General features: G+C 43.1%; 1 protein-coding gene across 1 annotated transcript in view; it reads right to left on the reverse strand.

Moving 5' to 3' along the window:
* Nucleotides 1–4,505, reverse strand: part of nat16 (N-acetyltransferase 16) — a 28,237-nt gene extending 23,732 nt beyond the window's left edge. The window contains exon 1 of the mRNA XM_041882681.2: nt 4,316–4,505. The gene's annotated coding sequence lies outside the window, so the exon portion shown is untranslated. The remainder of the gene's footprint in view (nt 1–4,315) is intronic.
* Nucleotides 4,506–6,000: the final 1,495 nt, after the last annotated feature.

Below are 6,000 nucleotides of genomic sequence, written 5' to 3' on the forward strand. Positions count from 1 at the left end.
TACTAGAAGAGATGCAGTAATATGGGCGTACAGGTAACTGCCAAAATAAAGGAAACACTAACATAAAGTGTCTTAATAGGGTGTTGGGCCACCACAAGCCGCCAGAACAGCTTCAATGCGCCTTGTCTGGAACTCTATTGGAGGGATGCGACACCATTCTTCCACGAGATATTCCATAATTTGGTGGGGTTTTTTATGGTGGTGGAAAACACTGTCTCAGGCGATGCTCCAGAATCTCCCATAAGTGTTCAATTGGGTTGAGATCTGGTGACTGACTGACACACACACACACAACCCTTTAAACCCCCTATGCTCCTTTGAGACCCCTCTTTCAAAGTCACTGAGATCTCTTCTTCTAGCCATGGAAGGAAAAATAAAGGGCAACTGGGCATTTTGAAACAGGGAGAACAATTCCCAAGTACCTGTACATACATCTCGCGATCAGACACTGATTAGTACTGTTTGGCATCGAGAACTAGCAGAGAAAACAGAGCAAGGGAGCACAGGGAAGTGAGGGCATAAATACACAGGTGAACAAGTAGACACAGGTGACACCAATAGGATAATGATTAGTCCAGACTGTGAGTGAGGAGGTGCCTACGGTTGTCGGAGGATGACACCTAGTGGGTCACTCCGGAACTGCGACCCCCTCCGGTAACACTAGAGCTTCAGAAATATAGACGTCATTATACTAGAGGTGCACTGGACCAAGCAAACACTAACACACTAACATAAACATAAACATAAACTGACACCATTTGATGCAATGCGCTGGGATGGAACAGGAGAAAAAAGAGAGTACGACCAAAACATAACCTTTTTTTCTTATCTTTATGTTAAGGAAAAAGTCTTATAAAACACTTATGAAACAAACATGCTATTCTTATCCAGCTGTGAATGACGAAGGCATGAGTCTGTTTCCCTTGAGGTCAATTATACTGACGTGGGTGACACAGGACAAATGCCATGGCATGCATCATCATGATCATTAGGACACGCAATGAAAATGAAATGAACGTTTCTTATTGGAAAAGTACAAGTAGTCCCTCCCTGTTTCAGTCTGTTTTCTTCCGTTTTGTGCCTAATGAACAAGACCCAGATCGGCATCACAATGATGTCTGCATCACAAGCAAGCAAACGCAGAAACAGACTAACAAGACTGAACAGCTGATGATGACGCTGTTGATGAGTCTGCACTGATCTCATCGACACTCTTACCTTCCCGTAACTCTATCTGTCACTCACTCCAGTAAGAGAGTTAGCCAATCCACACAGATCTAGGATCAGCTTAACCTCCCCCACTCCTAACTTTAACCGTTAGGGTGGAAAAACACCGATCTTATCTCGGATCAGTGTGTAGGCTATGCATGGGTAAATTCAACCAACTGTGTGTGTGTTTGTGTGTGCGTGTGGTTGTGATGTTAAGACTTTGTGGTTGTGATGTTAAGACTTTATAAACTGCAGGGTCGGTACTCAGTACTGTGTGGTTATAGAGGGCACTCTATAACTTTTCATGTTACCTCCTACGTGTGCAATTTTTTTATGGGCCTGATAGTAAAAATGTCATTTAACAGTAAAAATGTATGACCTTTTAATGTGGCATGAGCACAACCAGTCATGATGTTTTCATCTGATTGTCAAACAAATCACTTCAAAAAGCAGGCTACCTGTGCACATTCGTCCACTCCAAAATAATTCCAGCATCCAAACAGCCAATAAATGGTTTAAACCATGACAGATAGGTGGGGGTCTTCATTTCATTTGGAATAAGTTTTCATTTTCATACCCATGTAGCAGTACAAAATTGCATTTCAAACAAAAAGGCAAATGGTTAAATTAGCATTCTTTAGAGACCCCCCAAAGTTTGACTGTTGTTGCATTTAGTGAAGAGGCCCCCCCGGCTCCCCTGTAATTCGCACACTGGGCCCTTCATGATAAAACATAAAACTGCTCAAGCGGGACAATGGTGCAAGGCTCTCCCCCTCTCCTCTACCTCCTCCCCCCCCTCTGCCGCACCAGCGCCTATACACTCATTAATCTCACAGGCAGTGTCCCAAATAACAGCCTTTTCCTTATGTAGTGCCCTCCTTTTGACCAGAACCCTACGGACCCTAGTCAAAAGTAGTGCACTACATAGGGAACAGGGTGTCATGTCGGACGCACAGCAAGTCCCTCGGGCATGTCCTTTGAAAATGCTGCGACACTCACTTACTTTACTCCGTCCCAAATCTATCTTACTTACTTAGAATCTCTCAGGCTACATGCTACGTAGCATCTATTAAAATGCCCAACGCTCGCATATATAGATAGAGACTTGTAAATGTGCAAGATGCAGAGGAATGGAAGGATTGGTGAACCCACAAAGATTTAATACATTGGTCTGAGTCAGACAACTTTGCAGGAGGGAGAGAGACAAGAGAGACAGATAAAGAGAGAGAGAGAGGGCGAGAGAGAAAGAGAATGAGAGTGAGAGAAGAGAGAGACAGAGAGAGAGTGAGAGAGAATGCATGAGAGCGAGAGACAGACAGACCAGAAATCAGAGTAGGATGAAAGAGAGACCTGTCTGTATATCTATAAAAGGTTGGGCAGTTTGCAGGCGTTGATGCTCTGAATCTTCTCTACTCAATGTTGTGCTTTCCCATCTTTCTCCCTCTTCAACTGTCCCTTGATGCATCTAATAATAATAATAATAATAATAATAATATGCCATTTAATCATGAGTACACAGTCATGTCTCCCCTCTTTCATTCCCGAATTCCAAACTGCCAAGTGGAATCAGATCACAAAGTATGCATGCATCCACTCTTCATGCGGGAAGAGAGGAGCAGAAACGCGAGCGTACGCACACGCGCTCTTTGGCGCACGGCACGCGCACTGTATGGGCAGGTTGGATAGAAGTCTCACTCCATCTCCGACACCTCCTCTTGCCGCCGGTGAGCGAGTTTCCCAACCCAGACGCAATGTGGAGAAATAGAACACGCTTTGAATAAACCACGAACTAACTGCACACATACGGGTCACGGTGGAACTGTCATAGGTTGGGAAAGAACCATTGCCTCGAATGCATGTATAGCGTGTGCTTTTACATACTGTATTTCCTTTACATGTTAAGGTAAACCTATACCTAGAATTACAGGAATTGCTGTTATAGCTAAGTTCTGAGAAATAGCCTTACAGGGCCCTACGTAAATTGCGCCACACATGCACCAACGTATAGAGAACCTCACAATTCTAGCTGTCACGACTCTATCCAAGCACGTGCTGTACATTCACATACTGGATGCGCGCGCACCGCTCAGCTCCCTCACTGCTGCCATAGCATTGCAGCCGCACATGCCTATTTATGCAACATAGCATATGCACGCACGCCGAATTTAATGAATAATCAAAATCAATGTTGTGGATAAAGGAATTATTCATCATAGCTTGGCATCTCCTGCCCCCTAAATCCCCCGCTTCCACCCGCCCCCACACAGAATCTATCTGTCCTTTATGCCATAATGCACGGGACTCCTTTTCCCCGGGCTTTCAGCGTTCCACACTGACTGCAACTGCATAGCCTATCTTTGGATATAGCCTAACAAATAAATTGATCACAAAAGTGATGCCGAAAGGTGATATCTGATAAACATATGTGTGTTTTCTTTATTGTTTCATATTACTATATTAATTTATTATATTCGACTGAGGGTGATGGCGGTGACAGCGCCAGGGTTGCATCCTCAACGGTGATTGGATGAATCTTTGATCATATCCATATTCAATTAGATAGGCTACCGTTATCATTCATCCGCATTGCCTATACTATAATACACACAGACAGACACCCAATGTCATTATGCTATAGACCTACAGTAGACTATAAAAGCTGCATTGTAGCCTATGAACCAGTTTCAGAGTAGTCAATACATCGTTTCATTGCTTTATCATTACCATCCCCTCCGCTGTAACTCAGACTCTCGGGTAAATTCCTTAAATTTGGCCACACAAAATGGCCGATAAGAATAGGATGGGGATGGTGGAATAATCGGGTCGGTATATGAGAAAAGGTTTAGGTAGGCTACAGAGACAAGATAGAAAGGCAATGCAGAATAACCGATCACACGTAGCCTATACGTTGCCTTCTATGAAAACATAATTTAGCCTAGAAATAAAATATTCTTTAAAATATGACTCAACAAATATTACAAAATCATAATGATCGATCATGGATGGATACCGTTATCGTGAGTGATCGATAAAGTAGACTATGTTCACCAATGTGCTCCAAATGTCTGCCACTGCCGGCCGGTGAAATGTATTCATTCCCTCTTACCGTTAGTGAAGCCCGGAGGTCTCGTGCAAGTGTTGTCGGTAACGGCAGGTGTATTGCCAGGTGCAAGAGGTGGATGGATGGTTACAGCCGCTACTGTTCAATTTCAGGATAAAATATAAATTCTCCGAGCCACCGGCTCGAGTGTTCAATATAAGAGATTACAGTTTAGGCCCCTCCTACAAACCCTGCATGCTCGGCTGTCTCTCCTCGTAGTAGGCTAGGCTATCCTAACCCCTACAATCATCACCAATATAGCCCACCCACTCACTCTCTCTCGCTCTCTCTCTCTCTCTCTCTCTCTCTCTCTCTCTCTCTCTCTCTCTCTCTCTCTCTCTCTCTCTCTCTCTCTCTCTCTCTCTCTCTCTCTCTCTCTCTCTCTCTCTCTCTCTCTCTCTCTCTCTCTCTCTCTCTCTCTCTCTTTATTGGCATGGGAAACAAGTTTACATTGCCAAAGCAAGTGGAATAGATAATGAACAAAAGTGAATTAAACAATCAGAAATTAAAAGTAATTAGCCTATTACACTCACAAAAGTTTCAAAAGAATAGAGACATTTCAAATGTTATATGACTGTCTGTGTACAGTGTAATAACGACAAATAGTTGAAATATGAAAGACAACAGGTCCCAAATCTTGCTGCTGTGATGGCACACTGTGGTATTTCACAAAATAGATATGGACGTTTATCAAAATTGGATTTGTTTTCAAAATCTTCGTGGGTCTGTGCAGTGGCGATTTTAGCATGTACATCTTGGTGGGGCAAACAAAAACATATATTTTTTAGATGCATGCCAGCAAAGCCACTACACAACACAACACTAAACAATACATTAATTGCACTGTAATGGTGACAAACAGTGCCCACAAACAGTGCCTACCTAAAGCTGTCACAACAGCAGAGTCCCAACAGCAGTCCCAACACCTTACCACTGCTACACCTGGCTATCAGCAGAGCCTTGTCTGGCAGCGAAACAGTTCATGCAGCCTCATTTACTGCCTTTAAAAAAAACATAGCTGATATGGCTGACTTGCTTAAACAAATGTGGTTTCTACTGACAAATGAGATGTACAAACTATGGCATAGGGGGACAACGAGCGGATAAGAGGCAATCCGTAATTTAGATTGAGACATTCATGAGCGAGCTAGGATGGACGTAGTCAATATAACTATTTGTTCAGCACTTTTGAAATGTACAGTGACAGAATTCAGAACATGGGCCGTTCTTACAGTATTCTCCCTGTACACCAAGTCAGAACCGTAGGATCAATAAAGGGGGCATATAAGCAGACAATGAAAGCTCTTACAATGTTCGATGATTACATGTGACTAAAACAGGCTATAGGCTCATGTGCACCACCAATTCAGAACAGTAGGCGAAATTATGAGGGGAAAAGGGGCCAAATTATTAGGGTGAGGCACATGGGCTACTAACAGCTTACTACACAACATACACTTACTATTACTTTCTTAGCTACAGTATACATATCTCCCTGGCATATTACATCATTTATGCAGCAGAATACAATACATTTTTGGACTCACCTTGTTGTTCTGTGCTCACTTGAACAGCAAGGTGGTGCGGAGGTCCTTCGTGGGCAAATTTGGTCATCAAACTTTGTCATCAATGTCTGGCATTCTCTGGATTTATGGTGCTTTCAAGACAACTGGGAACTTGGAAAAAAATAA

Source organism: Coregonus clupeaformis, chromosome 8 (assembly GCF_020615455.1).
Source record: "Coregonus clupeaformis isolate EN_2021a chromosome 8, ASM2061545v1, whole genome shotgun sequence".
Lineage (NCBI taxonomy): Eukaryota > Metazoa > Chordata > Actinopteri > Salmoniformes > Salmonidae > Coregonus > Coregonus clupeaformis.